Genomic DNA, 15,524 nt, shown 5'->3' with positions numbered 1-15,524 from the left:
CATAAGCAGAATCCAACCCTTCAATGTTAAACATCAAGGCATAAAAAATCAATAGCTCAATGGTCTAGCGTGCTTTTGTTCCCTTTACTTTAATCAGCTTTACTTGCTTCTTCTGCAATAAGATATTATAGCACTGATTTTTCCAAATTGCAAAGTTGTGTGATCCTTCAAGCTTCTTGATATGCAAAAGATGATTGTCACTACTGCTAGCCGTGATTCATAGTGAAATAACTGTATGACAGTAAATGATAGCTAATGCCAAGCAATGGAAGCTCCAAAATCCACTCATTAGTATGTTAGGAATATCCCAAAGTATGTAGCAGCAAGAACATATATCAGTTCATTGCCCAAAATGCCTCGAAAGCATTCAATGACAATAAACATACCAATTTCGTGACAAAACAGAGTGCAGTTCTAAACTTCTTAACAGTACACGTGGCTTTCCTACAATTCAGGGAGTGCAGTCCTGAAATTTGTGACAATACATGTGCATGTCCTGTAATTCAGGAGTGCAATCCTGACATTCAAGAAAAATCTTTCCTAAAAATTCAAAACTAAAATAACCTCTCAGATTGACTGAGATTGAGCTCTGAAGATCATGCAAAGCTGCTCAAAACATCACCATAATGTTCTTGCATAGAAACATAGCAAATTTCTTGATAGTGAGGTATGATGTCGTGAATATGCAGGAAACTATCCTGAATGTATAGCAGTAGACCTATAGGTAAAGATGATCCAAAAATGAGCTTTAATCACAGCTCAAATGCATTCTAGAATCAAATCCAAGCATGTAAGATCAACCATAAGCATGAATACATTGTATAGAATGCCTAAGACCAAGTCTAGAAAGCAAGACATAATGCATACACAATCAGAATGTCATTTAGCCTTATTATTCCAACAGCTAAATCTTTGTCAAAACCAAGCAAAATGATGACTCTAATCACCCCAAAATGATCTCTAATGGACATAACATCTCCAAGTCATATAGCACCAAATGGGCATCAGATAGTCATCACATAAGTGAATCATAAGCATTATTCACTCAAGAAATACACAAGGGACTTTTAATCATTTCCTACATAGGAAAAAAAAAGGAAAGTCCCTATCAATTCCCTAGTTAAAAATACACACAAGTAGGGAAAGTAAATAATAGGGAAAGTGGAACATTTCCTAGTTAGAGAAACTAGGGAATCGCATAGGAAATTCCCTACATAGGAAAAAAATAAGCTATGTAGGGAAATAAATTCCCTATATAGGGAAAAAATCCCCTATGTAAGGAATTTATTTCCCTAAGTAGGGAATCTATTTTCCTATGTAGGGAATTTCCTATGCGATTTTCTAGTTTCTTTAACTAGAAAATGTTCCACTTTCCCTATTCTTTACTTTTCCTACTTGTGTGTAATTTTAACTAGGGAATTGATAGGGAATTTTCTTTTTTTAAATTTCATAAGTAGGAAAATATTTCCACTATGTTTCCCTACATATGGTAATTTCCCTATATAGAAAATTTGTTACGCGATTCTAATTTTTCTATAACTTGAAAATATTGCATTTCTTAGTTTACATATTCTTACTTATGTGAATTTCTAAGTAGAAAATTATCTAGCAAATTTTCAAATAGAAAATTATATAGAGATTGTTTAGTTAATTTCAAATAAGACATAATACATATCTAATAGATTATGTTAAAAATTTTCACTATATAGGCATTTTTTTTCTTATGTCAAGAAAAAATTCCTAAATAGATAATATTTTTCTATATAGGCTTTTTTTCCTATGTAACAAGCGGGATACACATAGACTAGGGGTTAGACACCTAGTCACACTAATCGAGGTATATAAGATGTAAGAATCCTAGATTAGGGCAACAAGTTATTATCAAGAACATACTCTTCACCTTCATCTCTAGCTTCCATGGCTTCCTCCTTCCTTCTCTCCTCTTTTCTCTCTTTCTCTCTCCTCTTCTAGTCTTCTTTTCCCTTCTTGCTCTCTTTCTCTCTCTTTAGCTCTTCTCTCTCCTCTCAATTTCATTCATTATAAGTAGTATCAAAGCTTCAGGCATTGGTCCTTTTCTTCTTTCCCCTTTCTTCATTTTCAAATCCCAAAAACCCTAGTTACTCACCTTACAGGTACAGGTACAGCAAGAAGGACTGTAGTTAACCTCAGCTTTTTGGAGTAAGTAGGAGCTATGGCTGGAGACTCAGACATATCTGGAGGTAAAACGGTTAAAATAGTAGGTCTTCACTTCTTTTCATGCAAAATTTAGGGGTCCCAAGCCAAGTTTGGAGTTCCAAGAATTGAAAGAGGGCAAAAATCCTAGTTACTTTTTGCCTCAGCCCTCCTTCTCTCTCCTTCCTGCAAGCTGCCATGGATGACAACCAACACAAACCCTCCAAGCTTGCTCCAATCATCTCCAAACCATCAGCCAACCTTAGAAGGAATCCTTGTCAAAGGCAGCAGGTAGCAACAGCCCGCAATTTGCGGTGCAAATTGCGCTACTGTCCCTGGATTCTTCCTGCCTCCTGCTCCTGCTCCTACTCCTGGCCTTCCCATTGGCACTCTTGGCCTCCTGGGGCAAGGGCTGAACCCTCTTCAATAAGATTTGACCCCTTCCCCTCTGACATTGAAACCCTGATTGAATCTCCTGTTGAACATTGTCTGTGGGCAGCCATTACTACTCAATCCAAGCTCTTGATCCAGCCCACAACCTTTGGAGCTCAACCATCAGGAGATCTTTCAACCCCTTTTTCCCTTCCCTACCTGGATTGAAGACATGGAGCTCAGTTTGCATGGGAGCCTTGTGGGCAACCATGAAAGCTTCACTTGAAGCTTTCCCTCTCTGAAGCTCAAGCTCAGGAACAAGCACGGGAGCCATCATCATCATCTGGAGCATTCCAATGCTAAAGTCTTCTCCCATGGGAATGCCCCAACCGACTGGGCTTGATTGATGGAGAAAACGGCCATCATGGCTATGATTCGATGGTCTCCTCAAGCATTGAAGAGGTATGTCAATTTGATCTTAATCTCTCAAATTTAGCCACTTGCTGAGCTTAATCCCTTGTTGGACAGATTCAAGATTGCATAGGATCAGTAGCTCAATTGCCTCTACATGCATGCATCATATCTAATCTTGAAAATTCACTATATTAGCTGACATTAACCCCCCATTTTGTCTTGTGCCCAGGATAAGCCTCAAAGTGAATAATAGCCATTGTAAATTGGGTAAGTAGCAGCCAGTGAGTCAGTGGACTGCCAAGGTAACCCCTACCCCGACCCTTGTCCATTCCTTGCATCTCATGAAAAGGCCTAATGTCTGCTTTCCAATGCATCTCATTCCGATTGCTTAATTAAAATATCTGCCATGTATACTCTGACTAAGGAAAAAGACCAATGCCAGGCGAGGTGGTAAGACAAAAGAGAGGTGAACCTCCCTTACCACTTAAGACCTTGAAGGGGTGCACAACCTAGCCCATGGGGAACTTTGCCCACCTCCTAGTGATCCGGAGCCCGATACTTGTATGTAGGTTCATGTACTTCACCATGATCTCCATTTTCCATGATGCAATGATTCCCCTTGGATACCCCCTCAATGCTAAATGGCATCCATATATAACACTTAAAGTGCATGCGATCAGAAGAGATATATGGCAGTGAATTCATTTATGCATTGATGGTAGATAAGATGGGTATGAAATGATGCTTGGGATAATGCTAAATATGCTCAAGATGCTATTTATGTTGTTGATCAAGCCTCTCTAACTATGCTCCATCCATATAAGACTTTTGCAATAAGAGCCAGGCAATGTTTTTGGTCACAATCCTATAAGACAGTCAAGAAGATCCTATTGCTATTTTTAATTTGGGAGTGAACCCTATAGCTCTCCTCAAAGAGGGCCTTTTCCTCTCTAGTTTGAATAAAAAACCTCCCCAATCAAACCTATGATTTGAAAGTTATGCCCATTTTTGTGTACCAGGGTCATTATGGATAGGGTGCAAACCGCTTAGGCAAAGTAATTCCATTGAAAAAATTCTGATCATTTTCTATCACAAAGGTTAATATCTCATCTTGAAGAGGACTTTGTCCCCTCCAACCTAAGCCAAAAATCTCATCAATCGGACTTCCCTACAAAAAGTTATGCCCCTTTTTCTGGCAACAGGTCTTGTGGACCGTATCTAGCTGGCTGGTTAGAAAGGCAAAAGCAAGGCCTAAGAGGAACTCCAGAGGGAGATTTGAGACTCCCGAACTCCCGATGCCTAGTGGGTGCTGCATTTTCTAGTGCTTGAGGTTGCTCTGGTGTCATGTAGTGCTTATGGGCTGTTGATAAGATCCAAATGGCTTTGATCCTGTGATTTCTACATGGGAGATTTTGATCCCGTGATTTCTACAGATTCATCAACATCCTTGTCTTCTAGGATGCTATCTTCTACATCAATCTTGAGTCATTCTGTCATGCTCTGTTGTAATTCAACTACTCCTTTTGCTACATCTTTAGCAGCTGCAAGCGCTTGATGTTCAAGGTAATCCCTTAAAACATTGCAACTCAATAGCAATAGTACAAAATTGAAGGAACCATGAAAAACATAATGGCCATGTTCTGTAGTAGCTCATAGAGCTGTCATTTATCAGTAAGCTTGAACAATAGTTTTTCATTTATCAGAAAAATAAAGTTCCAATCACCACCTGAGTTGAACTTGGTACTCTTAATTGTCCTGCAATTGCTACTCCTATTATATGACCATTTGGCCTTTCCATGGACATACTGAGTCCACAAGTTGTTCTGCAAGTGTCAACATCAAATAGAAATTGCTCAACATAAAATAGATGCCCGGGTAAGTTGCAAGCAACATTAATCTGTACAACTTTTATTGGACTCAAACAAGAGCTAGAGTCAGGGAAATCTCAACCCCTTAATTAGCATAATAAGACAAAATATTGCTAAATATCAAGAATGTGAACTCATGCAGCCTACCATGCTATCAGTCCATACTTAGGACCCATGCAGCTATGGAGCAGCAACCCCATGACATTTAAACCACTATCTTGACACAAAAAGGCAAGCATTATAACCTCTAAGAGACTTGATTTTGGGCAAACCAATTTTCATTTCAATTACTGCTTGCACAGCCAATTGTTCCCTAGCTCTCATCTCCAAATTTTGACACCAATAAATCTTGGATTCATTTGGCTATAAAGTACAGGTATGGAAAGCCTTCAGAGGGGCAGCAATAGTAGCATATCAATTGATGACAGCAACATGTCCTTGGCTGTAAGAAGCCGTACTTAACAACCTTCAACAACAGTTTCATGACCAGCAATAACCAAACATCTTAACTTGTTTTTGAATAGTATTTAAACTTAAATGGAAAGGAAAACAAAAAGGCCCAATGAAATAGCATACCTCTTCAAAGCTTTTGGACTTGAACAAGAAGTTCCACTAGGCTGGGAGTCCAAAGAGCTCTACGGTGTATGATGATCCTTGACTGATGTCCCACCAGGCTCAAATTTTTAAACCTATAGTTTGTGAAAAATTCCGAGGCAATAAGACTTTTGAGAACCCCCAAATTTTTCTTCCATTGGATATTGTTCATTTCTTCTGCTGCCTCCTTATTTGTAGATGATGCATCCTATATGCTATCATAAACAAAGCCCTTGTCTACCCTGGAAGATCTATGCTTCTCTCCCAATTGTCTTGGTATCCAGATGCTTCTTGTACGTTGTTATACCATGCATGATAGATCTACAAAGGTTAAGGTTTTCACTCGTTCTTGATGATGACTCCTTGCCAACTGTTGAGAGGGACAAGCTTAAAAAACGATTGCCATAGGTGGCTCATCACTACTTAAATAACTCAAAAGTAGGTAGGAAATATTTGACCTAGGAGTGGATCAACTTTTGATCTTTGATTTCTCAGACTAACATGGTAATAATTTGCATCAGTGAGCAATGATCATGGCATCACATGGTAAAACCTATCAATGAGAAGGGCCAAATCAGGGCAACCTCCTATAGTGCTTAATCTGTTCTTTGTGGACCCAATTCTCAAAGCATAGCCTATTTGGCCTCCTAAATACATAAAAAAAACATAAAAAATTACATTATATATGTACCACCACACAAGAACGAGAGCCATAAATAGAAAATAGAATCTTTGTCCTCACTCCTCAGTTGATAAGATACAATTCGATAGTCACCCCAACACCCTCTCACTATATCTAAGCATGATGATATATAAGAAGCCCATTCTTCACACTATTGCCCATCGTATGGGTACCTTCTTGACCCTTGTGCTCCTGAGAGAATGATATGCTCATGCAATTGATGAACTAATCCACAACTTCTTTTACTAGTTCAGTACAATAAAAATACACCAATTATGAAACAACTATTATGCCTTGCAATATATAGACACGCAACTATAGAATCCATATCTATGAAGAAAAGGGGAAAGTTATGCATTATTCCTCTATTTTCACTCCATTGCCTTCAAGCTTGAAAATATCATGCCATGAAAAATATTAAAGAATACATGTCTAGAAGAATCTCTTACTTCCTCGACATAGCAAGCCTTCAATACAATTTTCCCTAACATCAGCCTCAATACATGCTTTTAGACCTTGAATGCTTAAATACTACTGGCCCATACTAGAACCATTGGCCTTTGAGTTCCTACACATCAATAGGATGTTTCTAACACTCCTCTACTTCACATGAGCACTAAGAAATACTTAGATGGCACATACAACCTACCCTACAATTTAGCATCAATGTTGCACCAACTCTTCTCACCATTGTAGCACCTGTCAAGACAAGAGGAAAAATATTATCCCATGATTAGGATACACACTTGTAGATGGATATAACCAAAATGGAAAAATTTGTGAATTCATATCAAGATTTTGGATGTATGCCCATATGTCTTCAAGATGCAACCAAAAGTGTCTGAGTCAACATAAAACACTTTCAGTTTCATCTATTAAAAAAGTTTCAATGCTTACTCACCATACCCATTTTTTACATATTCTATAATTGGTACATTCCATGAGACTAGACTCTGAACTATGCATCTCAAACACCTCTTACACTTTTGTAAGCAGCCTACTTTTTGCATACATGTCTAACAATGCATTGCCAGCTAGAATACCTTATTTTAGAAACCATTGTTTAGCAATCTCAAAATTTATTTCTTGTCCCTCAACTACAGCTTTGATACAACCAACGACTATTAGTATTTGGAAAGATGCCCTCGTATCACATTCTTTCATAATAGTTTAGTACTTTCTTATCATGCCCATGTGGTGCATATCCTGCTATTAGGCAGCTCCATAAAACCACCTCTTAGATTAGAAGTTCATTAAAAACTTATTGTGCTACTACAAGTAAAGCACATTTTGCATACCTATCAACCAATGCAATGCCATCAATAATATCCTTTTCCTAGCACCACAAGCTATCAAGGCACAAGAAAAGGGGAAGAAACCCTCAAGTTGCATCTACTCATAATATGTCAAGACTTGTTGTCCACATCCATATTGTATATATCATGCAGTTCAAGCATTTCATGATGCCATACTCCAAAGCTCTTTTGTGTTGCAAGTGAATCATATTTAGCACACATATTCTTAAGTTTTTTCCTATGTTAATGTTTCTTTCCTAACAAAACTAATATATATGACAATGTCAACAAGAAATTTGCTACCCCTATGAAGTTCTATTTTCTTAGCATAATAATTTAGTATGTGTTAACCCTCAGACGAATAAGGTGGAAAATCTGGAAAAGCTAAAGCAAAAGACAAAGGCCAAGGCAAAGTGAAACGGAAGACGAAGGTGTGCCAAGAAAAATCTAGAAACACAAGAAGCGCAAAAAAGTCCTAAATAAGGGAACAAGGCGCACAAGGAAAAGCGCAAGTCAATACTTTTGTAAAAGAGCGCAAGCGCATCATGATTTAATTTAAGGAGCGCCGGGCTCTCACCCTGCAATTTGTAAAGGTAGATGGGCGGTGGAAAGGAAGCTAGGAAGATAGGACAATGGGAAAAAGGGCCTAGGCCACGGCCGGCCATGTAAAAAAGGGGATAAGGGGATGACCGCCCAAAAGGGATTTAGGGTTTTGTATATAAAGTTGAAAAGTGAATGAGAAGCTCATTCTTGTGTGTGGCCAAAAGTAGCTCTCCTCTTCTTCTTCTTCTTCTTGTTCTTGCTTGCTTGAGCTTGTGCTTGAGAGAGGGAGTGTGAGAGTGTGAGGGAGTGAGTGTGTGAGGGTGAGGGACCCGGGGAGGAGAAGCTCTCCATCTTCTCCTCTCTTCTTTTCTTCTCTTCTCTTCTCTTGTCTTGCTCGCGGCAATGGAGCTTGGAGCGTGGAGCTTGATGATGAAGCTTGCTTGAAGCTTGCACTTGGATCGTGGAGCCACCAGAGTGCGCAGGAGAGGAGGTAACTCGATCGGCATGGAGGTAAGCTCACTGCACCCATAGATATGGATGGCGCATCGGCTATGTGAGAGGTAGCCATTAGTGCTCGGCTTGGAACGCTTGAACAATAAGTGGTCCGTGGGTCTTGGTGGTTGAGCGAAAGCTCCCACATTTTGGTTCCATTGCCGGGACCAACGGATTCAAGCCTTGAGTGCTTGCGCACTTCGAATCGAGTATTGAAGTAGGGTTTTCCTCGAACCGGTGCTTGAGGTAGATAGGTAGAAGCGAGGGAGTTTGAAGAGGTATTCGATCTCCTTAGAAATTAGGTTTTTGGTTTTTTTTTTTGGATTTGGAAAAGCATGTTGGAGTAGTGTAGGTGATTGCTTTGTGATTTGTATGCATTTAGGGTAGGAAAAAACAAAGAAAAAGAAGCAAACAGTAAGGTTTTCTGTTGTTGTATAACAGCTAAAACATGGAAATAGGGGCACAGATCCTTAGAGTGCTATTTGATTCGAGTACCACAGTGATTCTAGGCATATCTGGCATTTCCTTATAGTATTTTACACCTATCTAGAAGGCACTCGATGATTTGGTGGAGTAGACGTTGACCTAGAGGCATCGCGTGCAACTCGTGGGCTGTCGTTCGCACCGTCAAACCAGGCCGTCCAAGTCCCAGAATCGGACCAGTCCCAGAATCAGACCATTCAACTATAGAATCAGACCACCCTATCTGATCTGATTCCCAGAATCGGACCACTTTTCCGATCTGACTCCCAGAGTCGGACCGTTCGACTACTAGAGTCGGACCGTCTGACTACTAGAATCGGACCACCCTATCTGATCCGATTCCTAGAATCGGACCATTGCAGAAATCAGATGTGACCAAAATCGGACCACTGGGCCGATCGGACCAACCCAAAATCGGACGTCCGATTCTGATAATCGGACTCTTGAAAATTGGACTCCTGAAAATTGGACATTTGAGAATCGGACAGAAAACTGTCAAAATCAGACATGTATCTAGGACACAAATTTTGATGCATCTAAACGCCAAATTGACCCCAAAGGCTACGTAGAGCTAAAGGCACATCACAGATCAATCACTGGGCTGAAACTTAGAGCAAGTAGTTCAAAATTTGGCTATAAACGGTCCTCCAAATTGCTCATGGCGTTTATCGTAACGGCCCTGCGGGCTGGGGGGAATGCCCCCCGGACCCCCACAGAGGGGGGCTCTGCCCCCTCCGCACCTCCCCCAAGTAGGTTGGACAGAAAACACGCGCCGTAACAGGTCCTCCAAATTAGACCCGTGTGTAGTAATGGCTCTACATGAGCATGGATTCTCTCTTGCAAAAGAGCAACCAAAAGCCCATACCCGAACAGAGATAAACAAAGACCCTATAACCTCAATGGGCCAATCTAGCCAACAAGGGCAAAAAGACCACACTGCAAGAACACATATGTGTTGCATTCAGACTGCATCTAGTCAAAGCAAAAAGCAACAACATCAAGCTACAACAGCGATAATGACTAGATGCGTCACAGGCTTGGAATGTACTAAGGAGTTAGTATGAAACACGAAACCAAACGAGGATTCAAAACTTGGAGAATCAACTAGTAGCGGAGAAGTTTGCTGAAGGAGAGACGGTTGAAGCATTCATCACTCGGATTAAGAATCTGGGTGACCAGATGGCTAGCGCTGGGATACAAAAGACTAGCGACGAGCTAGCTCGGAGGTGTCTTCGGATTTGTCCACAAAAGTTTGATGGACTAGTAACTGCCCTTAATACTCAGGTGAGACCTCAAGCTTTGACTTTTGAGGAGTTTTGTGCATTATTAATGGAGGAGGAGTTGAGGCTGAAAGCCCGAGAAGGAAGCAACAATGGAGATGCTGCATTCTCTGCCAATGCAAAAGGCAAAGGTGTTTCCTCCACCAAAAATGATGGTGACAAAAAGAAGAAGGGCGGCAAGAAGAAGTTTCAAGGAGAGTGCTTCTACTGCAAGAAGAAAGGACATGCAATTGCAGATTGTCGTGTCAAGAAGGCAGATGAAAAGAATGGTACCCTTAAAAGTAAAGGGAAAGAGACAGCCAATACAGCTGAAGCAGAGCTGGAATTATTCATGGCGACCATTGAGGAAGTGTGCTCCTCAGCGCAAGAAGAATCTACCACTGACTCATGGGTGTTGGATAGTGGGGCCTCATGTCACATGACCAACAAGAAAGGTCTATATAGTTCTATGCAGCCTCTACAAGAATCCATCACTGTGACGGTTGGAAATGATGCTAAATGCCCTGCTGCGGGCACATGTACTATTTCTTTTGTTGCTGCAAATGGTGAAGTCAAAAAGCTTTCAAATGTGTTGTATGTTCTCGAAATCAGGAGAAATCTATTATCAGTTGCTGCCATAACTGATCTTGGTCATGAAGTGAGGTTCAAGAAGACAGGTGCATAAATTATTGATAGTGTTGGCACAATTGTAGGCAAAGGAGAAAGAAGGAACAACCTGAATGAGCTAAGTGCTCTTACAGCCACCGCTGGAGTGGGCACAAGTAAGCTTTGGCATGAAAGGTTTGGACACATTGGATTTGCAGTATTGAAGGAGATACAAAAGCAAGGTATGGTTGCTCACCTACCTACAATAACTGAATTGAAGGAACCATGTGAAGCTTGTATGATGGGCAAGCAACAGAGAAAGACATTTCCACAAGAAAGCAAGAATAGAGCATAGGCTCCTCTAGAGTTGGTGCATGCTGACTTGTGTGGTAAGATGCCTACACAGGCCTTGGGGGGATCTTATTTTATGTTGATTGTCGACGACTACAGTAGGAAGATGTGGGTGTACTTCCTTCGTGATAAGGCTCAAGCTTTTGGTAAGTTTAAAGAATGGCTTATACTTGTTGAGAATGAAACAGGGAAAAGTGTGAAGAAATTTAGAACAGATGGTGGTGGTGAGTTCAACTCAAAGGAGTTTGAAGGCTTTTGCAAGAGCAAAGGGATCAAGCGTCAATTGACGACGCCTCACACACCTCAGCAGAATGGTGTTGTGGAACGCAAGAATCGCACCATTGTGGAGATGGCAAGATGCATGCTAAAGGGCAAGGGATTGCCTAACCATTTTTGGGCTAAAGCTGTTAATACTGCAGTCTACATTCTGAATCGGAGCTATACAAAGGCTCTCAAGGGAAAAACACCTCATGAGGCTTACATTGGTAAGAAACCATCTGTCTCACATTTCAAAATTTTTGGATGTGAATGTTATGCACATGTTCCAGATGAGAAGAGAAACAAGTTACAACCAAAAAGCAAAAAATGTATCTTCTTGGGTTATAGTGATGAGCAGAAGGCTTACAAGTTATATGACCAAGAGGCAAAGAAGATCATCGCGAGTCGTGATGTGGTGTTCAAGGAGGAGCCACATACAGTGGAGGAGGAGAAGGCAAGTTCTTCCACTTTATCATCAAGCGAAGAAGTAGTCCACTATGAACCTGTCCTGAGAGCTATCCCTATCCTTAAGGAGGAGGAAGCATCATCTTCAGATGATGAGGAAAAAGTTCACCAACCTGACATCACCCCACCGGAAAAGCTATTGCCGCGCTGGGTGAAGCAGCTCTATGACCACAATAATCCTATGCCTGCATCTGTTGAGGAGAAGGCAGACGGACCAAGGAGGTCTCAGAGAATAGAGGAGCAAAGGAGGGCTTCTGCTCACATAGTCAATATGGCCTTGATGGTTGAGATTATGAGAGAAATAAAGGAGCCAATTGACTTAGAAGAAGCACTTGCAGATCCATCATGGAAGGCTGCTATGTAGGCGGAGTATGACAGCATAATGAAGAATGACACTTGGGAGCTAGTGGATCAACCAGCAAAGTGGAAGGTTATTGGCACCAAGTGGATCTGGAAGGTAAAGTACAAGGCTGATGGTACCTTAGAAAAGTACAAAGCTGGACTGGTTGCCCAAGGATTTTCACAAGTTGAAGGGTTTGATTTTCAAGAGTCATTTTCCCCAACTGCCAGAATGACCACTATTCGCACGGTACTTGCAGTGGCTGCCCACAAGAAGTGGCCAGTGTACCAAATGGATGTTAAGTCAGCGTTCTTAAATGGTGACCTCAAGGAGGAGGTGTACGTGGCTCAGCCACCAGGGTTTGAGGCCCTCGATTCTGAGAACAAAGTGTGTGAGCTGAAGAAGGCATTGTATGGGCTGAAACAAGCCCCCAGAGCATGGTACCAACGGATAGATAAGTTCTTTTTAAACCTAAATAATGGAACCTAGAACGGGCCGGCACTGACTCGTGCACTAGCTGGACCTCTATCTCACGTGCTCAACAACCCCACGGCCTCGCGGCCAGGAGCGTTGGTGACACATACATTGCCTTCCTAAATATCTTGCGTTTGTATTACGTCGTTTGTAGTCCACTTTTCTCTCACCCACTACTCCTCAGAGGGAGTCCCTTACACATTGCCTAATGGCACAAAGCACAGACATAGGGGGTCCTCCAACAGCTGAGTGCCGCCACCCCTCTGCGACTCTCCTACACCTTGGGGATTGGCCCCTCGATGCGTCGCTCAACATATAAACATTCCATACAAAATCCACTCAAGGTACCATTTAATCGTATGCAGGAATGTACCATTGTCCTTCTTCTCTTTCCCCTAGACCCCACGACTAGTCTATGGCTTAGGGTGTCCTGTCTCTCTCTCAACGTGGGTCAAGGTCCTAATGAAAGCAATTGCTGTGCATCCAGGATTTTTGATACCTTTAAATATTTCCATGATTTATGCATATTGTGGATGCTAAGTGCTCAAACAATTATGAAATCAACATTGTGCACATGTGGAAAACATCCTTTTAATGATTTTCAACTACCGTTCTTATGCGGCGTTGCACATACCTAGCACCGAGGAAACCCTCGTGCTACTAGGCCCTTATTTTATAATTATTCACTGAAATATATGGCATGCAAACAAAAGCCAGCAATCTTTTCATCATTTTACTCCACATTTAGACACATTTTAACCACTCTACCCTCCCATCAATCAAATGTTGTATTGTTGTATAGATTTAGAGGGCATTTTGCCATCATTTTATGTGTAAAAAGCGGGAAAAACACACTAGAACAAGAAGATGGGGATGAACTGAGGCAAATCCTCATGCTTCAGTCCCCATAGACATTCACAAACATTGTTCTTAATTTTCATTAATTTTTCGCACCCAAAATGCATTTTTCCCCTATTTTTAGTGATTTTTCTCTATTTTTCTTGTATTTTCCCTTATTTTTTGCATTATTTAATTACTAAAATTCAAAATAGGTTATGGGCTGTGGCCCTTAGTTCCTTCTTGCAACAAAAATGAAAATTTAATTGGTGTTCCTATTTATTCTTCCATTTTTATGCCCAAAAACATCATTTTTCCTTGATTTTCCATATTTTACGTGTTTTAGTGTATTATTTTGAGTCACAAGATGCATATTTTTCTGCTTTTCTGATTATGATCAACAAGTACTCATGGAAAACAGCAACATAAACAATTTTTAGCCCACATGAACAACATTTTATCAATCAAAAGCCATGAAATCTCAATTTTCCTTTGAAAAAATTGAATTACCGCTTATTTGCGTGTTTCGGGTTTCATGTCCATGGCTGCAAATCTGAAAATCAGCAGCACTTCATGCTCATGACGATCACAAGTCACCATTTCCAGCCCGTGGAGCAATCCGATCGATGCCGGACAAGCCTCCACCATTCTTTCTTCTTCCTTTCTCTTCCCACATGAACTCCCCCTTAGAGGAGAGAGGGGGAGGAGAGAGAAAGACTGATTTTCTCTCTCCCTCTATAGGCTGCCATTCCTCGCGTAGACCGGAGCGATACGCAGCGGAGATCGAGTGTAGTGGCCTGGAGGAGTTGGTTTCATGGCTTCCTTACAAGCCTCCATGTCGATTTGTGGGGGGGGGGGGGGCGTTTTTTTTGGCGGCTCCAGATCATCTGCTGCCCCCCCTCAATCACGATTTTTAGAAGGGGGGGGTGCCCCTTCACAAAGGCACCCCTTCACTTCTCATTTTTTTGGGCACCTCCCAATTTTTGACTGGCCTTTTGGCCTTTTCCCCGCCTCTCGCGCATACGGTGTCCAAATCGTGATCTGAAAATTTCTGTGAGCTCGTCTCGGCATCCGGCACTGACTGATAGCTCCATTGACCCGCGCAGGCGCATGGAAAAATTACTAAAAATCTGCAAGTGTTGCCCGGGCATCCTTAGAGCACTTTGACGCTTAAAGTCCTAGGTCGAGCCGCCGCCTTTGACATTGGATATTTTTCCCTTGATATTCATAAATTTTTGCTATTTTTAAGCAATTCTTGGCACCAAAATTCCGCTCTCATTGGCGACCATGGGATAGGGCGACTCAGCCCGTCGAATCCACGAACATATCTGTACATAAACAACCAAAGAAGCATCAAGCTGATACAAAATAAATATACGATAAAACTCAGCACAATGCTCCCCCTACCCCTGGACAGAACCAAGGCATGACATCCACAAGGAGTAGGCCTAGCATCATCTAATAGAAGATCCGAAGCGAGTCGCTAACCAACTGCTCCAACACAGCTAAACTAAAAAACCTATCAAAGAGGTTGCCCTAAGTGGTAGTCTGAACTACTTACCAACTAAAGACAACACAACTAGGAGCTCCTACAAGGCGAGGACTCCTATAGCCTAATCAAGGAGTATTTTCTTTCAGTACATTTCTTCTTTTAGGGTTTTTATTTTATTAACATACTTGGGCATGTAAAAAGGAGGGAGCTGAGCGTAGTGACCCAAGGAGAACAGGGCATCGGCCTCAGGACCTGTCTCGGCACCCAAGAACCTACCAAGCCCTCGCAAGGCGACACTTAATCCTTTTCTAACGCTCACTTTTATTTTTGCTCCAACCTTCCTTGTTTTGTTATTCATTTTTTTCCCCAGTAAGAAGCCACCCCTAGGAAGACAAGGTATCGGCCCCGGGTCTGACTCGTCCCCAGGAACCTACCAGGCCTTCGCAAGGCAATGATCAACTACTTATATATTTTCATTCCTTTTCTTTTCTTTGATAGGGGTTAGAACCCCTTTTTACACACCTTCG

The sequence above is a fragment of the Lygodium microphyllum genome, chromosome 17, assembly GCF_053477565.2.
Source record: "Lygodium microphyllum isolate KBCC chromosome 17, Lygodium_microphyllum_v1.1.10, whole genome shotgun sequence".
NCBI lineage: Eukaryota > Viridiplantae > Streptophyta > Polypodiopsida > Schizaeales > Lygodiaceae > Lygodium > Lygodium microphyllum.
Note: the sequence above shows the minus strand (reverse complement) of the source record.